Source organism: Heptranchias perlo, chromosome 32 (assembly GCF_035084215.1).
Source record: "Heptranchias perlo isolate sHepPer1 chromosome 32, sHepPer1.hap1, whole genome shotgun sequence".
Lineage (NCBI taxonomy): Eukaryota > Metazoa > Chordata > Chondrichthyes > Hexanchiformes > Hexanchidae > Heptranchias > Heptranchias perlo.
In genome coordinates this window covers 13,259,649-13,279,385 of record NC_090356.1, presented here as the reverse complement: position 1 = coordinate 13,279,385, position 19,737 = coordinate 13,259,649, and the positions used below count along the sequence as shown (strand labels likewise).

General features: G+C 39.8%; 1 protein-coding gene across 2 annotated transcripts in view; it reads right to left on the bottom strand.

The window, feature by feature from the left end:
* The window catches only part of mib2 (MIB E3 ubiquitin protein ligase 2), a 201,439-nt gene extending 181,942 nt beyond the window's left edge, over positions 1 to 19,497 (bottom strand). For both annotated transcript variants that reach the window (XM_067970398.1, XM_067970397.1), the window contains exon 1: positions 19,158 to 19,497. The gene's annotated coding sequence lies outside the window, so the exon portion shown is untranslated. The remainder of the gene's footprint in view (positions 1 to 19,157) is intronic.
* Between the last annotated feature and the right edge of the window lie 240 nt (positions 19,498 to 19,737).

The following is a 19,737-nucleotide window of genomic DNA, read 5'->3' as shown; positions in this document are numbered from 1 at the left end:
GCTGCAACTCCAGAGACTTGCTTAAATACAGTGCGGTACCTGTGGGTCCCTGTTGAGCTGAAGGGATAACAAAAAACAAAATTAAGAACATGAATTAAGATAGAGAGGTTGTAAAGGAGGAGGAGCTAGGAACTGCAGGCTGGTATGGTTAAAAAAAAGAGATACTGTATGAAAGGACTGGTGTCACTGAAAATAAGAGTCAAGAGGTAAGCACTAAGGAAAAGGGCAGAGTACATCCAGAAAAAGGAAGAAGATACAGAACAAAATCAAAAAGTAAGAGTAACTGGTGAAATGTGTATTCCAGCAAGTCGTCACCTTCAGGATAGGAGGGGAGGAAAAAAAGGTTGAGAGTTAAAAGTAGTTTTATTATAAAACTAGAGAAGTTATATAAAGATTGTTTTGTTTGAAAAGAATCACTTTGGAAAACATTAACAAGGAGTGCCAGGAAAATAGATGGAACTAAATTTATTGAAGAAATATATATAAAAAATGAGTTAAATCTGGGAACAGTAACAAATTAGGAATAAGCAAAGAATTCAAGTTAAAACAGGGAGAGTATAAATAGTGGAGTTCAGCAGAAAACTCAACATTGTTATAATTAGCAGATTTCCTATGGAATTGCTCACAGCAAATCAGAGGATACACTGTTCTATAATAATAGGAACATTAATGAAATGCAGAATGTATTAACAAAGCTAGCATAAGTGAATTGTTGTGGCATAATACCTTGCGACAACTACTGCGATTTTCACTTAGAATTTTCCTGCAAATTTCTCTACTCACCAGCACTTTAATTTTAATCCACCATATATTTCAAACGCAGGTGTTCTGCCTCTCTCAACCTGCCTAACAGTAAAGGAATTTTCCAGTTGGTTTTCTAACAGCTTGTTTGTACCATCAGGATATGCTCTACTTATCGGCAATTTAATCCAAGCTCTGATTTTAAGCGGTGGCCAGCAGTTACAGTACCATCTGGAAACCCTTCACTGATTGCTGAGTTGAGAGGGGCAAAGCACTGACATTTTTTAAAATACTGCTGATTTAAAAGGTATTGGTTTGCATGGGAAAAAAATTAACTGGTACTGCAAGAGAAGTCTCTTGGAACTGCCTGAGATTTTAGCCATTTTCTACTCAACTGCTCCATGGTCTTTGCCAAACTATAGTTGATCTCAGGTGGCAATGCCAGAACAATGAATAGCAATAGTGTGTGGTTGTGTGTGTCTATGTCAGTAAATAATCATCCCCTAGAAAATAATTTTCCAGTCAAAATTTACCTCAACAAAGTTCCAAATTTAACGTTTTACCTTTTTTTGTTTAGGAGAAACAAGCTCATAATGACTAGTTACTCTCTATGGTTTTGATTTGTAGTGCATATTCTCTTCAGAGAATGATGCATGATAGGAACTTTCTCCACACTGATATGCACAGACTGTGAGATGCTGAGAAGTCGGCACAGGTGCTAATGAGACTTGAGTGACAAGCAACAGGCAGCAATTCCACTGGCTAGCCCCTGAACTCAAGCCCTAGGCCTTTCAGGTATGTAAAAAATTGTCATACACACTTTAAACACAGAAAATGCTATTGTATAATCATTTTCTTCCACATTTTGATTTCTTTATCATGTTACAAGCCTAATTTCCATTCATAGCTGGTGGAGTCCAAGGTGGCAGTCAAAAAGATTTCAAAAAAATATTTGGAGCTTTTTATTGACTCTCTTTCTGCTCTTCAATATTTATAGCTAACTGCCAATTTTTGATTGGATGTTTTTTTAAATTTTCGTTTGGTAGTTTTCATTGCTGGTTGCTATATGTTAATTGGCATCATCATCTGAGGTAACGACAGCAACTCGGAGTCCAATCCATCATCAGGTTCACTGACCAGCAAGTCTACAACAAGCCCAAAGACACCAGGCCCTAAAGCGTAAATTTACACAATGTCACAAGTTTTCTCTCCAAGCCACAACCTACCCTACCTTCCACCAAAGCTGCGGAGGCCCCAATATACATAAAAACTTGAAAACCCAGAAACTGCATTCCTCCCCCCTCCCAAAATGCTGTCAGACCCTTTCCTTTCCCCTCTTTGACTGCTGAAAGACACTAGGAATCCACAGTGAGCCGAATCCACAGTGAGCCAAACCCACATTCCACCTGCATTCTGCCAAACTTCAGGTTCCCCTTCCACAGTGCTGCCAAACCACAGGACACCACCCTAAGCCTCCAAACTCCATTGCTGCCAAATTCCCTCCCTATTCTCTTTCATCACTCCCAGCCCGAATGCACATACCTTTCACCCTCCTCCACCCCCATTACTGGCAAAACCCCTATTGCCATTTCCAGGATGATTCAGGAAGCAGTTTTAACATCCTTAAGCAGAAACTGTGCTTTTACCAAGATAAATACGTTACTAAGATAGTACGCTATTTTCTTACTTTTCTCAGCAGCACCCTGTAACTTCCTGTCCACTGTTCCCAACCACTATGATACACCTCCCACTACTCCCACACCTGACAACTCTGCTCCCAATACTCTTGGCACCACCACCATCCTCCTCCTCCCACACCCCAGAACCATCCTGTCACCATTACTACATCCCAACACCACTCCAATACTCCAAAACAACCCCCTTCCCAATATTCCCACATCTTAACATCTCTCTGCTCCGCTCACACCCCACCATCCTGCTCTCACACCTTACAGCACCCTCCTAATGCCACTAAAACAGCATCAACCCTCGCCCTTCTCCTCAGTACTTCGACACATCTATCACTACAACCTGAAGCATCTCTTCCTCTGTATTCTGGACTTCAAAAAAGGCAAGACATAACATTCACTAAGTACTTAATGATAATCAAGAGGACTTATTTACAATTCCCACAAAATTGAAGGCACAATACAAACCCAAAAGTACAGTTAACACTCCTATTGCACTTTTAATTAAAAACTTACAATTAATTATTCAGTCACCATAAATCAGTTGCCCTGATAACATATTATACATTACATAGCATAAAACAGCATATGATTTGACTCACCATGAGCAATGCCACAGGTGATCCACTAATATTTATCTGGCATGCATCACACTTTAAAGTAGCAAAAATATAAGACAGAAAAGACTACTCATATCCTGGTGATTTTCTGTCTTTGATAATGTGGCCACTCCTCAAGGGCAGGAGCCAGGGGTTTACCAGCAGGGACTAATCTAAATAAACTTGCCTCAACAATTAGCCTCTAATTGACCTCACAGTGCGCCTACTTGGACAACTTGCCCAGGGGCCTTAAAGAGATAGGCCAGATTACAACTGTGCTCCATCTTAGCTAAGTATCTTGACTGTAATGTATGCCCCAGAGTGCTGGGGCACAATGCCATGGGAGATCATCTGGTATATTCATTAAAATAATGGCTGTTTCTTGAAGACAAGAGTTTTTATTATTCCAATGGAAGCCTTCAAGCAATTTCTTTAATTACTAATGTTCAGTTACTGTGCTGCAGAAACTGCTCCTTACTGTAACACATACATTTGCTGTCAAACTCTATGTATTACATATGACACTTGAAGTAGACCGCATTCAAAGCACCCAAAAACACGACAAATTATGGATTCAGAAAGTGAGTCCAAAGATATCATTTATTTGTGGGATTCTGATGACATCCATAATCTACTCAAAAATCTCTCATAAATTGTAATGTATTTTGAAAATCTCAATTAAATTCCAACCTTACTACCATACCTGCTCCAACCAATTTATTTTACCAATAAATTATGAACTCAAACTACCAACATAAAAGACTATGAGAAAGTACTTACAATTTTAAGGATAAGTTACAAATTACTATCAACAAAAAGAAATGGAACCAAAAACAAATTCCAGATTCTTACCAACCAACAGTAAAAAGTACAGAACAAGAATGTTTATCTAAAATAAAGTCAAACATAAAATTATGGCGATAAGTGAATGATGCAACAGATTTTAAACTTACTTTCTGTTTTACTAAACTTTCTGACCTCTGATCCAGCATAACACAACTGGTATCATTCACTCAACCCTTATTAAGCTCTTTGACATTATAGCATTCTGCAAATTACTACAATGTTCCCCATTAGTACACATTACACGTGGCACTTGAAGTACACTTCACATTTAAAACATCCAAGTCACAAGTGGCTACATTAAAAATTAATCTGGTACAGTATTCGGTGAAAAATAATTAGGAGAAAAGAGTCTAAATTGGGGTTGATTATACACTATATTCCCCTGTGGTTTAGTTACAGAGCTGTCAGAAGCAGTGTGAGCACTCATTATTGAGTGGCTTGCGAGTTTAAAATGTTTCTATTCTGAACTGTCTCTTCAAAAATAAGCAGATATATTATTTGAAGATCAAACCCAGAACGGAATCACTTGTAGAATCATTTACATCGTGAATAATGATCCTATTTCAATAGATCGTCTTTACGGGTAGAACGTTCAACTTTGGCAGGGGACATAAAATGGAAAGGAAAATCGGGCGAGGTGTATAACGAGCAGCCGATCTGCTAACGCCCATTTTACACCCCCGCCAAAATTGAAAGTTCCAGCATACATGTTTCTTCACAGTTACATCTTCCATATATCTCATTAGAAATTTTACATCTGCACACTCTTCCTGCCTACAAAACCTTGCTTCCTCTTCTCATCACACTTTTGAGTCCATTTTTTCCATTACAAATCCCTACGTCCACATTTATAATGGAAGCTGCCTATGTAAACTTGACACCCTGGGTCACCCTAGTGCTGGGCTCTGGTCACTCGCTGGCGGGCTCAAAAGCAACATCACAGCATGTGCACAGGAAGAAACGCAGGTTGCATTTTGGTTGGGAGGCTGACACTCAACACTTAGTGCACTACCACTGCATTCCTAGGCCAAGTTGGAATGTTTCACCAGCGCCAGTCCAGGTCTTGGCAGTAACCATCATGGTGGCTTTCTGATTTCAGTTTTACACTAGTGGACCAATCAGTATGCAAATGATAACTATATTTATACAGACACAAAACCTATTATATATGTGGATATTGAAATGTTCTTATAAAATCTGTTTCGTAACTTTGTGAATTTTTTCCCTTTTCCATTGTCATTGCTCCACTCAGAATTCTTTGGGGGCGGGTAAGTTTTTTTTTAAACAAAATGAGCCTAAAGGAACTTTAACCCCAATGGTTTCTGTGCTGTTGGGACTAAAGTGGCATTTGCAACGTGAATGGCCTGGGTTGAATAATGCAGATTACGTTAGGTTAAATTTTATACAATTAGCTTTGCGGGGAGGGTTGGGGAGGTGCAATGGGTCAGCTGGAAACTTTGCAGAACTTTCCCTTGGAATACTAAGTAAGTTGGGTAGAGTCCACAATAGAGAAAATTGTAGATACTATCTGGAAGGAATTATCATATTAGAGTGGAAAGATGTTGGTTTGTGCCACGCAGCAAGTTTTGAATCTCAGCTGGACTATAAAGCAGGGATGTTGACAAATGGTTCTCCAAAAAGAGGGATGGGAACATCGTAAGGCAAGTTAACTTGGTCCCTTCATGCATACCTAATAGGCCTGAGAGTGGTTCGCAGCCCTTCCCAACTTTGAAATGAAACCTGTGGGAGCGGTGAAGAGAACACAAAAATATAAAAAATGGCAGAAACAAAAACTAAAATATACACTAACCAATTATTTTGACACTATCTTAAGACATAACATCCGACTAAAGTATATGATAAATTGCAAACTGATCACAACAATCACAATGAGATCAATGTAAACTACCTCATATACATATCAATACCCAACAAAAATATTCACTCTGCCAACTTTTAAAATTAATTCTCCACAGCTTGCTTTCTAAGGTAAAGTTTCAGATTTAAACTATTATTAAATTCTTAATTTTTACTTCAGAGAGAAAGCTACCTTAGACATTCAGGTGTGGCCAGACAGACAAAGGGAGTGATTACACTACATGTACTTTCTTTTGTTTATGCTTAGAAATATTAACAATTATTGTTTACAGACAATGGAATTTCACAATCTCCCACATTTTTTGCATAACTATGCTCTAATTCACCTCCTATTTACTGCAACCAGACTTTGTGAGGAAGGGTTTGAAAGGACAGGCCTGGTTAAGCATAGCTGAATCTTTGCAGCAGAATAATATTGTGCATTACAAGGTATAATGTCCTATCAAAATCTAAATGCTTATTGTGCAACTTACCACAAGCAATGCCATGGGAGATCTGCTAGTTTTGAATAACTAAAGTGGTATCTGAATAAGTCACTTCAAAATAGAGTTCGAAAAGGCTCAATTCATCCATTTGACAGACTTCACTAATTTCCCACTCTATGACTTGTATTAGCATGTCATTTAACACTGCAACAACATTCCAGACTAAAATAAGTGAAACTGCACTATAAAGCAAAACAATGTTAAAGCAAAACAAACAACTCTGAGCACTGCCCTATATTTACCAGCTGCCTGCTTGCAACAAACAAGTCCAAAATTGAACACTGATTGAAAATCCATCAAACAAAGTAAATGTATCCTTTCATGTAACAGCAATAATTACTTGAGTGAGTTCTAACATTGCTTACAGCCCAATAAAACTAGATCACAGGGGTAAGTGAAAACTGTAGACACTGATCCCTCATAAATTCAGGGTTTGCTCAGCTTGTCACTCACAGGAAATCTTGATGAATCATAATTTAAAATTTATAACTGTAAATACACACAGCCATTTAAAGTGTTTTGTTTAAATCAGAGTTATGAAAATGCAAGCAAGCCACATCTTGAGACAACAGTGTACTCCATTGTACCACTGTGCTGAATAGGGTAGTGACAAAAGCCTGAATATCAACCTCCCTGTCCAATCTGTGAAGTCAAATGCTGAGAAGACCAACTTAACTTTGCCAAAGTTGATTTTAGCAATGACCTCAAACAGGTCATACCGTACAAGTGTACTGATTTCAATCTTAAGAATTAAGCATACCTTTGTTAAACGAATGACATATACAGATTAAATGCCAGGCAAAGTGATTGATATTATTTCTATTCAAATGAAAGATTTAGACCAAGCATAAATTGGCAGTGTGTGGCACTAATATCTGTCATATCCTGCATTAGCAGCATTCTCAGTTACAGATAGCAAGCTGTAATCAAACAGACATGTCATTTTTCATTTGCAGCATACAGCCACTATACGCTGACCCAAAGGAAATCATTCACGTAAAGTTGATGAAGCTCTCTTTGACGTTTTCCTATCAACTTAACCGCAACTATCCGACTGGCACGGTCAACGCAAACACATCAACATAACACATGAAATCCACTCACCGTATAATGTTTAGTGAAGAGTGTCTGAGCAGAAAAAAATCCATCATTCTAGCGAGCTACTGTAAAAGATGCCTATGGCAATTAGATGCACAGGAATGATGTTCAACAGGGGCAACTGGACTAGGTTTGTCACAACAGTCAGTGAGATGGAATCAGAATGATTGGAAATTCTATTACATATCAACTGCAAATAGGAGAGAACCAGTAATGTACTGTAGCAAGTAAAATTCTCACTTTGTGGTTGTCTAATAGCAGATAGGTCTCACTATGGATTGAAACAAACAACAACATGCAAATGGTATAAACATTTAAAAAAACATAACTTTCTCTGGGCACATGCTATGTCGAAAACCTTTACTTGTCCTAACACAGTCCTCCCTATTCCACATTTAACTCTGTCAGATATGGAGGCGGTTCAAATGAGTTTGTATCAAAAGTAATAATCAAAATGACCTCTGCTACAAAAGCCTTAATTATCTTTTTTTGCGGTACAGTCTGACATGACAAGGTACAGAATTGTTATGCTGTAAGTGACCCAGCAACAGGAAACCATCATTTGTACTTATCTCATTACAGTTTCCCCTCTCTTGGGTGAGTGGCTGTTCCATTCTCTATACTGTATTATCACAGACTTTATAAGAGAAGACAGTGTGACATTTCCTATGGATCCAATTTTTTGAAAATTGCTGGAAATCTGAACAACAGGAAATGCTGGAAATACACAGTGAGTATCTGTAGAGTTCTGATGAAGGATATACAGTCCACTCTTAACTCAAGTCACTTAATTCCCATTATCTGAGAATTCATTTTTAGCACTAAATTCCCACTTTGCTGTTATTTACATTGTTTAATTAAAATTATTGGATAATTCATTTTTAGTGCAACAAACAACTTTAAATTATCAAGAGTAGGCTGTACACCCAAAACATTAACTTGCATTTTCTCTTTACAGACGCCAACTGACCTGCTGCTCATTTCCGGCATTTTCTCTTTTCTGATTTATTTCAGTTTAAAATTGTTTCAAAAAACCCTACACATCAAAAAAAGTGCAAATCCCTGGACTGTTTCTGAGCTCTACACAACTTATTAAAAGCAAAGGACACGTCTGTAATGGCGTTAGAAATTTCTCTGAAGGAATATGGCGTCCTTAGAGGATTAAAGATACCGTGAAATAATGAATTTGTAGAAACTTTTCAAACTTCTGCAAATTGTACTTAGAGTGAAATAGCAGGACATTGAAATTCAACTTTTGATTTTTTTTTCCTCTATCAGTTTTTTTTTAAACTGAGGTTAACACATTTAAATTTGAAATCTTTCTTACTTGTACAGGGATTGCTAATTATAGCACGCTTGGTATTTAAGTGCTGAATGTGGAGTTTATCCCTCTCAGTTGGGGAACAGTATTATTGGGGAGACAAAAGGGAGGCGGATCTAAAATAAATCTACAAAATGGAGATGATGGGAGAAAAGCAAAAGTCCACAAACAAGTCAGTGGCTGAACTTTTCTGTAGCACATTAACGTAGGCAAATATTAGTCTGATAAATCTGAGAAGCAGAAAAGTAAAGTTGGTTGAGTGCAGGCTGAGGAGCTGGGAAATAGAAAACGGAGTTATTAAATTGCTATCACTGGCAGGAAGGCGTATTTACAGTGTGACAAGTTTAAATAGGCAATTATAAATGTGGATATAAGAATTTATAATGGAAAAGTTGACAGGCAGTGTGTACAGATATAGGATTTTTAATATTATATATAATAAAAAAATAAAAAGGGCATTTTGAAAACAGCTAATACTTCAGCTAATAATTGTCCATTTCACAAATCATTATCCAATTTATCCTCTAATAAGACAATCCTTTTGTTTTTGTTTTTTTTAGCAACCAGGTCAGAAGCATCAAATAAACAGAAGAAATGGCTTTTTTAAAAAACTAAACATGATGCATGTACATAGACCCAACATCATAATACACCTTGTCACTAGTGTGTAACTCAGTCAAGTTAACTTGTAAAAATACCATATGATACCACCATGTATCCTCTATGTAGTTCTACCATGGCCAATTATTGAATGTGGTTTCAGAAATAGATTACCACATGCTGTTTTCAAGGTTGGGTGTCTGAACTCAGCAAAGTGACAACCGAATATAATCCAATTTACCATCTACTTGGATTAAAAGACAGACAACCCAGAAAGCACAATACAGTGAGACAGTTGCTGTCCAGTTGGTGTCATTTCGCATGATAATACCAAGTATTTGTATCTTTCCAATATCATTACCTTTTTTTTAAAAATCAATGATTCAATGAATTTCATGCATGCAGTACAACAGATATATAAAAGAGACAATTAAACAACCTATTAGCAATTCCTAATGGAAGAATCTATTTAAAAATACATTCTAATAAAACTGATCAAGTAGCCCAAATATAATTGAACCACATGGATGTTTCTCACCTAATTTCTTCCAATATGAAATTTAGAAAAGTGTTTGAAATGGTTTCTTTTATGTGAGGAGCTATATGAATGTAAATTACTTAAACTTGTACTCGTCATTTATTGCAGCTTTAGAAAAAAAAGCATTGTTTGTATTGCTACTAGATGAAGGAACATTAACTGTTTTATGCATTTTTATTTTATTCATTGGAATTTCAGAACATTCTATTATTTTCAGTGTGAATTGAGTGGATTTGTGGCCCTGTTTGTATAGAGAGAGTCAAGTTTGTGTTGTACTACCAGAAAGTAATTCAGTTAAGAGGCAATTTGAGACAAGCTTTATTCATCCATATCACTAAAATGATGACGTTCATTCAAAATAAAAAACTGGCTTGTGACAGAAATATGCAACAAAACTGGTACTTTCTCCATTATTGTAAACTTATGATTATTCTTCAGTAGCCCACAGCCATCAAAATAAACAGGAAAAGCATACAATGGCTCACTGGTGTTCTAGCACAGTGAGCCACCTAGGTGATCTTCAAGGCACTTTTCTAATGGGGGGGGAAGGAAGATTTACAGGGGAGCCTTAGGTCATTCCCATACACAGTCATTTGCACAGCAGCACTAGTAAAGGGTGACCAGCTGTGTACCTGTTCTCTCAGCTTAGAAAATTATATATGGCATTGGGAAGAAGGAAGAAAAGCAAAGGGGGAAGTCAAAAATCATTAAGTAGCAATGACATTTAACTAGCTAAACAGTTTTAAGGCTGCATCCAACAGGAGTAAAAATATGAGCCTCTATGCCTGCTGAACTGTACTAAACTTTTTTTTGCAAAAATGTGTTCTGTACACATGATAAATAGCCAAATGTTAAAATTGTGGAGGGACTTTATCATTCACTCTCTGTACTCTATCACAGTATGCTCACTGCTTTAATGCTGCTAAAAAGATAATGATGCATGCAAGAATTAATTACTAGAGTGTGAGTGCATATAACTGCCACAAACAAATCTGTAATACCTTACCAACAAAAATGAGATTAAATGAAGTGCGAGATCAGCATTTATCTATATCTTGTTATAAATCGTACATCTCTTTACAATGCCTCTCTACAAAACCTACAAACTGTTGTCACTTTTTTCTATGTAAATTCTTATGTCTATGATGTAAACTAGCTTCTGTCAGTGTGCAATTACAGCCTCTGGCCTTGAGGTGACTACTAAATTTCCCCCAGAAATCACTCAAATGACTTCCTGAAAATGTTGTGTGTGCCACTTTTTCCTCAGTAACTAAAATTTCTAATAACCAAAACATCAAAAAAGGGGGAGGGGGGGGGGAAATCAAAAAACACATATTTTACAATAAAATTACTACATTTATTCACGTCATTGTCTTTTGCGTCTTTTAATGCCTTCAATTTTACTTGCAGGCATTCATCTCTACCACTAGCCTGAGCTTAGATTTGATGTTTTTGGTCAGAGCTGTGACATTGGTCACTGAAATTCAGAATGTGCAATCTGGGCTTATACTCAGTTCCTCAGGATGCTGGACGACTGGAATATTTTTTGCTCAGTTGTTTTTCAAGATTATTTGAAACAAAGCTACTAGTCAAATTTCAAAAAATAAATTTTATGTGAATAAAGGTTGAGTGTTTTTTTAAAAAACAGACAGGCTGTGGTTATTCAAAACAAAGAATGCATGAGCGACAGATGTGTGTGCCAGACCACTGATACACACCTGTTGTAATTTTTGTTTTGTGTTCTATAAACTTCAGAAAGTGTATAAGCTGAGAGACACAAAGTGTCTTTTCTCTTCTTAATTTGAGTTCATTTTTTAAAAATTAGTTGAATTTTGAAGCAAACAGCCTCCAATTATCACCTGATTATTACCTATGTTATGTTGACACAATGAAGAGCGAGAACTTGCATTTATATAATGCCTTTCATGACTTCAGGATGTCCCAAAGTGCGGCAGAGGACCATGAGAGCTCGCACAGAATCTCAGGACCCAAATATCTACCTCCAATTTTGCCTCTTGCATACCACCTTGCCCTGTACACTCACCTTTAAAAATGGTAAGGGATAAAAATCAAATACATAGGTAAAGGAATATATGAAATAAAGGCCATTTACAGTTTTCTCAGACTAGTGGTTAGAGTTGTGGAATTCAATCCCCAAAGCATCAGGAAAAATGGAATTTGACTTATTCAGTCACTGTAAATCAGTGGCACTGATGTTATCCCCTACATGGTAGACTTTCTGTTATTCATGCCTAATTCCTGCTGTCACAATTTAGTACCACTTTTGTAACATTGATAATACCAAGAGGTAAACCATAAACTGTAACAATAACTTCTGCTTCTATTATTTTTAATAAGTAACACTGTAACACCTGCTACTCAGTCCTCCCACTACTGGGGGAGCTGCAGCATTTGTTGCCCAACTCTGCCCCCACCCCACCATTTTCTTTTTCTGACACCCATCTACCTTAGCCTCCCCATTTCTTTTCATCTCTGCTGCCACTTCATCCCTCTTCCAAGCATCTCCCTTACCCTGTATTTGCAATAGCCTCACTTGCCCACCTTCCTGCTGCTTCCCCATCCTCCTTCCACAGCAGTTGCCCATTTCTCTTTCCACTTCTCACAGCCTCTGAGCACCCCACTGACCACCTGCTTCTCATGGCTTCCAATCATCTTACCAAGTGCCCACTTTTCTTTAGTAGAGTAAAACCTGTTCATAGTGAACGCCAAGCAAAACTCCATTTACACCACTTCTTGGAGCCTGAGTGATTTAAGACCTACCTATTTTCCCCCACTACTTGAATCTTGCCTACCTAAGTTCCTCACTGTCTTCTTTGCTACCTCTCACAATCTCTGGGCAATCCCCCAGCCCACCTGTGCTCCCCGATGTTCACCACCTTTCATTACCTGTCAAAAGTCATCGGGGTAGATCTTGACTTTGTGTGATAAACAGATGATTGACTTCAATGGAAATAAAAATCAGGAGAGATGTAAAACGGGCTGCCGACTTGCTATTTGCCATTTTACACTGTCGCACAAAGTCAAGATCTACCTCACTTAGTGGGAACTGTGATGCTTCAGGCAACTTTGTTAATCAGCACACAAATAGAGGAGAAAGAGGTTTCCAGTGCCTTTTCTTTAAAAAATTGAAAATTTGTGACACAATACCAGAAGAAGGTTTAAGTAATTTTATTAGTATAGATACCAAGCCATTTAGCAACCAAAAGCAATTACAGTTTGGGAGAATCCAGTAATTTCTTCTGGATGATTCTAGAACAAATAGTACACATTTTGAAAATATTTCACTAAGTATTTCTCAAAGTGACGCCATACTGCATCATTTCAATTTTTTTTTAAATTCATTCATGGGATGTGGGCGTCACTGGCGAGGCCAGCATTTATTGCCCATCCCTAATTGCCCTTGAGAAGGTGGTGAGCCGCCTTCTTGAACCGCTGCAGTCTGTGTGGTGAAGGTTCTCCCACAGTGCTGTTAGGAAGGGAGTTCCAGGATTTTGACCCAGCGACGATGAAGGAATGGCGATATATTTCCAAGTCGGGATGGTGTGTGACTTGGAGGGGAACGTGCAGGTGGTGGTGTTCCCATGTGCCTGCTGCTCTTGTCCTTCTAGGTGGTAGAGGTCTCGAGTTTGGGAGGTGCTGTCAAAGAAGCTTTGGCGAGTTGCTGCAGTGCATCCTGTGGATGGTACACACTGCAGCCACAGTGCGCTGGTGAAGGGAGTGAATGTTTAGGGTCGTGAATGGAGTGCCAATCAAGCAGGCTGCTTTGTCCTGGATGATATCGAGCTTCGAGTGTTGTTGGAGCTGCACTCATCCAGGCAAGTGAAGAGTATTCCATCACACTCCAGACTTGTGCCTTGGAGATGGTGGAAAGGCTTTGGGGAGTCAGGAGGTGAGTTACTCGCCGCAAAATACCCAGCCTCTGACCTGCTCTCGTAGCCACAGTATTTTTGTGGCTGGTCCAATTAAGTTTCTGGTCAATGGTGACCCCCAGGATGTTGATGGTGGGGAATTCGGCGATGGTAATGCCGTTGAATGTCAAGGGAAGGTGGTTAGACTCTCTCTTGTTAGAGATGGTCATTGCCTGGCACTTGTCTGGCGCAAATGTTACTTGCCACTTATCAGCCCAAGCCTGGATGTTGTCCAGGTCTTGCTGCATGCGGACACGGACTGCTTCATTATCTGAGGGGTTGCGAATGGAACTGAACACTGTGCAATCATCAGTGAACATCCCCATTTCTGACCTTATGATGGAGGAAAGGTCATTGATGAAGCAGCTGAAGATGGTTGGACCTAGGACACTGCCCTGAGGAACTCCTGCAGCAATGTCCTGGGGCTGAGATAATTGGCCTCCAACAACCACTACCATCTTCCTTTGTGCTAGATATGACTCCAGCCACTGGAACGTTTTCCCCCTAATTCCCATTGGCTTCAATTTTACTAGGGCTCCTTGGTGCCTTGATGTCAAGGGCAGTCACTCTCACCTCACCTCTGGAATTCAGCTCTTTTGTCCATGTTTGGACCAAGGCTGTAATGAGGTCTGGAGCTGAGTGGTCCTGGCAGAACCCAAACAGAGCATCGGTGAGCAGGTTATTGGTAAGTGCCGCTTTGTAGCACTGTCGATGACACCTTCCATCACTTTGCTGATGATTGAGAGTAGACTGATGGGGTGGTAATTGGCTGCATTGGATTTGTCCTGCTTTTTGTAGACAGGACATACCTGGGCAATTTTCCACATTGGCGGGTGGATGCCAGTGTTGTAGCTATATTGGAACAGTTTGGCTAGAGGCGCAACTAGTTCTGGAGCACAAGTCTTCAGCACTACAGCCGGGATGTTGTCTTTGCTGTATCCAGTACACTCAGCCGTTTCTTGATATCACATGGAGTGAATCAAATTGGCTGAAGACTGGCTTCTGTGATGATGGGGATATCGGGAGGAGGCCGAGATGGATCATCCACTCGGCACTTCTGGCTGAAGATGGTTGCAGACGCTTCAGCCTTGTCTTTTGCACTCACATGCTGGACTCCACCATCATTGAGGATGGGGATGTTTACAGAGCCTCCTCCTTCTGTTAGCTGTTTAATTGTTCACCTCCATTCACGACTGGATGTGGCAGGACTGCAGAGCTTTGATCTGATCCGTTGGTTGTGGAATCGCTTAGCTCTGTCTATAGCATGTTGCTTCCGCTGATTAGCATGCATGTAGTCCTGAGTTGTAGCTTCGCCAGGTTGGCACCTCATTTTTAGGTACACCTGGTGCTGCTCCTGGCATGCTCTTCTACACTCATTGAACCAGGGTTGTTGGTAATGGTAGAGTGAGGAAATATGCCGGGCCACGAGGTTACAGATTGTGCTGGAATACAATTCTGCTGCTGCTGATGGCCCACAGCGCCTCATGGATGCCCAGTTTTGAGCTGCTAGATCTGTTCTGAATCTATCCCATTTAGCACGGTGATAGTGCCACACAACACGTTGGATGGTGTCCTCAGTGCGAAGACGGGACTTCATCTCCACGAGGACTGTGCGGTGGTCACTCCTACCAATACTGTCATGGATGGATGCATTTGCGACAGGTAGATTGGTGAGGATGTGTTGGTTTGCTCACCAACTGCTGCAGGCCCAGTCTGGCAGCTATATCCTTCAGGACTCAGCCAGCTCGGTCAACAGTGGTGCCACTGAGCCACTCTTGGTGATGGACATTGAAGTCCCCCACCCAGAGTACATTCTGTGCCCTTGCTACCCTCAGTGCTTCCTCCAAGTGGTGTTCAACATGGAGGAGGACTGATTCATCAGCTGAGGGAGGACGGTAGGTGGTAATCAGCAGGAGGTTTCCTTGCCCATGTTTGACCTGATGCCATGAGATTTCATAGGGTCCGGAGTCATCGTTGAGGACTCCCAGGGCCACTCCCTCCTGACTATCACTGTACCGCCACCTCTGGTGAGTCTCCTGCCGGTGGAATAGGACATACCCAGGTACGGTGATGGAAGAGTTTGTGACGTTGGCTGAAAGGTATGATTCTATGAGTATGGCTATGTCAGGCTGTTGCTTGACTAGTCTGTGGGACAGCTCTCCCAATTTTGATACTAGTCTCCAGATGTTAGTGAGGAGGTCTTTGCAGGGTCGACTGGGCTTGGTTTGCCTTTGTCGTGTCCGGTGCCTAGTGGTTCGATGCCAGGTGGTCTGTCCGGTTTTATTCTTATTATGACTTTTTTTTTAGCAAGTTTGTACAACTGGATGCAGTAGCATAGTGGTTATGTTACTAGACTAGTAATCCAGAGGCCCGGACTAATAATTCGGTGTGATAAGTTCAAATCCCACCACAGCAGCTGGGGAATTTAAATTCAATTAATTAAATAAAAATCTGAAATTAAAATACTAGTATCAGTAATGGTGGCCATGAAACTACTGGATTGTTGTAAAAACCCATCTGGTTCACTAATCCCCTTTAGGGAAGGAAACCTGCCGGTCTGGCCTATATGTGACTCCAGACCCACAGCAATGTGGTTGATTCTTAATTGCCCTCTGATATGGCCTAGCAAGCCACTCAGTTGTTCAAATATAATATATATTTATACCACAAAGACAAAACCAAGAAAAATATCTGCATGGTCACGCATCAGAACAACGTACCCTCAAATTTACCATGAGCAATGCCATAGGAGATGTGCAAGTACAATTTAAAAGTGCACAGAAGTCAGACATTGAAAACATATTTTTATAACCATGCAGGCTGCACTATACACTTGCTGCAACCGAACAATTTCAATTAGATACCAGAGACTAATGCACAAGGAAACTGGCAAATACAGTTAACCACATTCATCGACAACCATAAATTAAATATGCTTGGTAGCAAAACAATTATTGCTTTGGCATTGATGCAAATGGATGGTCACAAATATTCTGTATTTCATCAACATTCAACTGAAGTCCCCTGGTCACAATCAGTATCAAAAGGAAGAAATGCAGTCCAAGATGCACACCTGAAAAATCTAAGTGCACCATTTTATAAGAAGGCCTGTCCTTTTTCAGCCTCTAACAGAACAAGGAGAGCAATGCAGGGATCATTTAGGGATGAATAAAAAAAGGATTACAAAATAAATTGAGTTGAATCCACAATAAAGCAATTTTTTTTTGCTCTTGGGATGTGGGCGACATTGGCAAAGCCATTTTATTGCACATTCCTGGTTGCTCTGATAAGTTGATGGTGGACCTTCTTCTTTAGAGACTTGTTTTATAGCTGAGTAGCCGGCTAGACCACTTCAGGTGGTATTAAGAGAAAACCACATTGTGTGGGACTAAAATCACATGCAGACCAGACTTGGTGGGGTGTGGGTTCCCTTCCCTGAGGGGCTTCAGTGAATCAGTTGAGTTTTTAAACCCAGTAATCTTGGGTCTTTTTTTCTGATGGTAGCCCACAAATTACCAGATCTATTGAATTTAATTTCACAGCTTGCTGTGGGTTGGGGGTCCAGTATCATAACCACTACACTACCACACCCAAATTGTACAGGATCTGCAGAAGGAACTGGCTTACCGGCTTGATGGCCCACAGGATCATTTCTCCATGTTTTCTTACATCTTTATCCAACTTTTATCACATTTTTCATTTCAATTAACTATACTTGTAGTTTAAAATCTATTCGTTAAAGGAGAGATTTTTGCCAAGAAATAAAATTAGGAGTCTAACGACAGGAAATCAACAGCGGTCTGTTAAAACATCACCAATAAATTTGCTAATTTCTTCCCCTTCATTGGACTGGACAACTTACCTTTACCTATGGCACTCTGTAACTTAACACTAGGGAATATTGGGTACCCTGGTATAGCAGATGTGGTGCTGAACTAGCAAACCAGAGGTTGTGTCGACAAATCCCACCATATCAAGTTGCGAATTCAATAAATCTGATAATTTGTAGGCTGGCACAAGATAAAATGACTATGAAAGCTGCAGGACTGTTGTAAAAACCCACAAGTTCACTATTATTTTGAGTTATGGATCCTGTTGTCAAATGGGCCCACAATCCTTATTTCAAACCCTGGTCTAACAAAATTGAGCTTTGATGCAACAGCTATCAATCTAAATCAAGTGGGCAATTATACTAAAATGCCAATTCAGTGAGCAAGCTTCCAGCCATGTAAACTGTATTTGGCTGAATGAAGTACAAACAACATACTATTAGGCTAGAACAGGGCTTTGATGCTGATTTTTTTAAACTTTGAAGCCAAACAGAACAAGCAAAGCCTCAAGACTCTGCTACAATCTATCCATTATTAATACTGACTGTCACATTTCGCTCTCAGGAAAGTCACGTTTTCTGTTTTAAAGTCAGGTAGCAGAAGTTTGCAACTGCCGTAAAATGTCCATCCTTAGGTCAGCTTTCAACTTATGCAGAGTTAGAGGTCAGCTTTTATACTGTAAACTTCACATCTCTCCATGGAGCGGTCAACCTTCATTTTCTCCATGTGCAGAGAAAGGTGCTTTTTAATTCAGGTTTCACATTACCTTTGAATTAAATAATTTTACTCATTCATCAGTATGACAAACCCAAAGGGATGAATGGGCCAAGCTACAACTCTGTAACCCCAATCTGCTGCACAGCGGACAAGAAAAATGGTATTTTGAAGAAGAAAAACAACTTTATACAGAAGAAACTACAGAGTGTCACAAATTAATATCACTGACATCTGACAAAGTTGACCAACCTCAACTATCATCCTCAAAAAAAACACATAAAGGTGGCATAGTTGATGGATTTTATTTATTTATATATAAATACACATACATACAAAATATGTTTGTCCATGCAGAAGGCGACCGGGTCCACTACCCTCAGTCCAACCATATATCGATAAAGACAGCTACCCAGTGATACATTGAGGAGAGGCCTCTTCCCACCCCTACCGCTCTGTGGGATTCTCCTCACTGCCGTATTAACCATTAGAACTTACCGCGGTCACTTTAATTTTAGAAAAAAAATTAAAAATATATTGACGGGGTTCCCCATGACCTCGTGAGTTTATCGGGTTTTCACCATCAGCCTTTGACATTTGGTTTTTTTTTAATCCAATTAAGTAATGAACGTTCCCCGACAGAAAACATCTGGTAAATCGGAAATCTGTTTCCACTTTGCTGTAATTGTGCCAAAAGGCGACAACTCGCTGACAAGACGGTGAGGACTCGAGGCCTCTTTCGGCGGCCTGGCTTCATCCCCCTCCCGCCCTCACCCACACCAGCGACATGTCCGCTCACTGCCGCTTAACACCGCGCATTTCACACACAAGCGGAAAATCCCACTCGCTTGTTATAAACCAAAAACCGAAAATGCTTCATTTTCACTGACCTGCCATTTGGGGACGGGGACTTCTTCCTCTTTCCTGCCGCTGTCAGGACGCCGCACTCGGCAGACTGGGGCTAATGATTTCGGGGGAAGCTGTAATTGGAGGGAGCGCCTCGCTGACCCACATAGAGCGGTTTCAGGAGCGTGTTACTGTTAATTCGGACCCTTGCGCGACGCCTGGCGTTTAGTCTCTTCTCTCACCTCATTTCATTTCATTTCTCTTTTGATGAAACTGAAGCTTCCTCTCTGACTTAAGGCGTTGCGTCGTTTTTCCTCGGTGGCTTTTTGCAATCACTTTATATCTTTTCCGGTTCATTAATTGTACATTGGTTAACATTTTTAATGCAGTTACATGTTTTGATCGAACTTGGCAGAATGCAACTCGGAATATTCAATTTCCTAAAACAGTTTTGAAGGAAATTAACAGTTCACTCATTAGCTTTATATAGTGTACAACAAGTTAACGATAAATAAATTTGAATATATGATTAGCTTTCATCCAAATTAAAACTAAAGAAAGCAAACTAGATTTTACTGGTTTTAAAATATCACTATGGGAGTATTGTTTTTACATTGAATTTTG